The sequence below is a fragment of the Otolemur garnettii genome, unplaced genomic scaffold (genome assembly GCF_000181295.1).
Source record: "Otolemur garnettii isolate 467f Iridium unplaced genomic scaffold, OtoGar3 scaffold00031, whole genome shotgun sequence".
NCBI classification, from domain to species: Eukaryota; Metazoa; Chordata; class Mammalia; order Primates; family Galagidae; genus Otolemur; species Otolemur garnettii.
In genome coordinates this window covers 8,570,496-8,573,547 of record NW_003852426.1, presented here as the reverse complement: position 1 = coordinate 8,573,547, position 3,052 = coordinate 8,570,496, and the positions used below count along the sequence as shown (strand labels likewise).

At 45.1% G+C, this 3,052-nt stretch overlaps 1 protein-coding gene across 1 annotated transcript in view; it reads right to left on the bottom strand.

The window, feature by feature from the left end:
- ZFAND3 (zinc finger AN1-type containing 3) overlaps positions 1 to 3,046 on the bottom strand; it is a 376,393-nt gene extending 373,347 nt beyond the window's left edge. Inside the window, exon 1 of the mRNA XM_003789161.2 lies at positions 3,015 to 3,046. The gene's annotated coding sequence lies outside the window, so the exon portion shown is untranslated. The remainder of the gene's footprint in view (positions 1 to 3,014) is intronic.
- Positions 3,047 to 3,052: the final 6 nt, after the last annotated feature.

Sequence of the window (3,052 nt, the reverse complement as noted above, 5' to 3'; positions counted from 1 at the left end):
AAAAAAAAAAAACTCAAAGCTCTCCCACGTAACCAAGCCCCCAGACTGATGTCCCGACAAGACAATGTCAAGCAACAAGTCCCACAATCTGAGTCACTAAAGTGAGCAGCAATCCTAAAGGAACTGTCACTGGTCTGCTGGTGCCAGAACATTCTGCTGAAAGGCTCCTCAGCCAAGTGATGGGTGTGGACCCAGTCTAGCTAACTTCATAGACCTAGGGCTTCCACAGAGTGCAATGCTGCACAGAATTTTTTTGGAGAATATACTTGCCTTCATTTTCATGAAAGGAAAAAGCGAAAGATACCACCTCCTGAATGGCTTCTACATCTATCTACTTCTCTCTATTCTTCATCTCTCTATTCTCCCCAGCCACTACACTGGTTCATGCCAAGATTACTTCTCCGGACCTCCTGACAGCTCTGTATGTCTGGACTTGGCAACACTCTACAAACATACATTCATACCCAGACTACTCTCTAGATCAACCAATAATCTTTCCCATTAAAGATACATGTCATTACTTCTCCAGCTCTCTTCAGTAACTTCCCCTGTACTCAGGATAAAAAGTCCAAAGTCCTCAGCGTTACCTATGGGAGCCCTGTATCACCAATTCCTCTCACCTCCTCAGCCTTACTTCTAGGTGATTTCCCTTCACAACCTACCAATAGACCCAATGAACTTTCTGTTACTCAAATCTCAAATGTGTAGTGCTCTCTCACACATCCAAACCTTCCTGTGCTATTCCCTCTGCCTGAAAGAAACATGCTCCTATTTCCATTCTCTCTTCCCTGTATCCTTCCTGCAGGTCTAAAGTATCACTTCCTCCAGGCTACCTTCCTCTATCTCCACCCTATCTAGGATAGGTCCCTCTCCCACAGAACCCTGTACAATTTAACAGTCAGTTTATAACAAAGGAACTCAAATATCTGTTAAATATATTCTAAGTTTACTTTATGAACCCAATATGAATGTGGCCCATGCAATAAGGGAAACATGTTCAAAATCAATTACGAGATGACAGAAGCAGGGCAGCAATTTTGTTATACTTTAGTATAAAATACAAACTACACAGGTGGTCTAAAACACCCTGAAAGTTAAAACACTACACATTAAAAAGAACACTTTACAACATAAAAATTATTAGTTTTGCGCTCACTACTCCTATTAGGCAAACTGTAGTTCATAAAAAGTGTCAGGTTGAAAGTATCAAAAAAGCAGCCTTGGTTCCTTTGCTACTTTTCCCTTTCCCCTCGGCTACCACCAAACTCTCTTGGTGTTAGCAGAATCCTGCTGGCTAAAGGTAAAGGCTACTCCATTTCCTTAGTTTCCAAGCCTTGATGTAAGTTTTTCACAATAAGGATTACATTCATAATAATGGTATCAGGGATATAAACTTGTTGCCAGGAAACAGACCTCTGATACATCCTGGGCATTAGTTGCCAGTGGCAGCTACTTTCTTTAGGCCACATGTCTTATAATGAGTTACAATCTGAGGCTTGTGACACCAGATTTTTCCAGGGCAGCAGACTGATGTCATAAACATAATGGTACTAAACACTCTACTGAGCTCACCAGCTCCACCCTGCGTGAAGGGGCAAATTATCCACCCTCTCTAGGTCTCAGTTTACCCAGTAGTTATAAAGAGATGATGGGTCCTACATAAGGAACCTGTGGGAATTAGACTATCCATGAAAGCACTTTGCAAACAACCCAATTACTGTTTCAAATCAAAATAAAGGGAAGTCCTCAAACCCTAAAATATTTTCACATCTTTAGGACTTTTGGTAATACCGTAACTTATTGTTTTTACTACTGTCCTTCCAAAAACAAATTTTTCAGAAAAGCAGAAAAATGAGGATCCACTTCATCATAACCTTTGGATTTGACAAATTCAACAGAAATCTATACTTGAGAGGCACTTTCAAATCTTTCTCAGCATCCTAAAATCACAACCTTAATTTCTACATTAACTTTTCCCAGAATATGGAAGATAGCAAAGGAAAAACACTTCAATACTTCTTCCAAATATGTCCTCACCAGAAACAATCATTTCCTTTCCTGCCTCTATGTACCTCCAAATATACTGAATCCTTTTAAAAGAGTAACCGGGAAAAAGGGCTCAATCACAAGAAAAGTTGGCCCTGAAAGTCTCCAATTTCCTTATTGCAGAAGTACAGTCATACCATGATGGAGGCACCTGTTAGGTAGCAATCCATGACACTCAAAAATGTTAGAAGGAAAATTTAAAGTGTACGGGGGAAGGGGCGCCCACCTCACGTTTTTTGCCCTGACACAAGATAGCCAAGCAATAATATTCACTACCCACTGTGGGTATTTTTACCATTTTATTTATGTGAAGAAAGAGGGGCACTCCCCAAACAAGCCTGATTTTGTTAAATTTTTTAACAAGGAAATTTTACAGATCTCCTGAAACGTGTTTAAATGAAGGTGAGACCTGAACAACCTCATAACTGGACTCGATTTTAACAAATGGGTGACGTGTGAGCAGCTTCCTAAAAGCAAATGGGGCACTGGGATATAATTTAGGAAGTGATGATGCAAGTCTTTGGGGAACAGGGAGGAGGAGAGGTGAAAAAGTCAGAGGAAATACCCTCCTGGTGCCTGGGCACCACCTCATACCAAAGGAGGGAGGAAGGACTGGCCTCCAAACGCCAAGGGAAAGGGGCTCCCCATTCCACCTGGAAGAGTCAACGCCGCCCCCTCCTCGCTCCCTGGCTCCCCTGCCCCCTTCACCGTGGCCTGGACGGCCCCGGTTGGCCCAAGCTTCAGGCCGGCGAGTCCCAGAGGGTGGCAGCGCACCCCGGACAGGGCCTTTCTACCCAGCACCAGCTCCTCACACAGCGCCCCTACACGGGACTCAGCCCCTGCCCCTTCCCCCTAGGCCCAGCCTGGGCCCAGCCCCCAGGGTTCGGGCCTCCAGGCTCCCGAGGCCTGCCCGAGCAGTCCCGGCGCCCGCGCCCCCGGCCCCCGCCCCCACCCGGCTGGGCACTTACCCCCAGAAGCCGCAGGGACAGCGAGGCGGCAGGCTGGG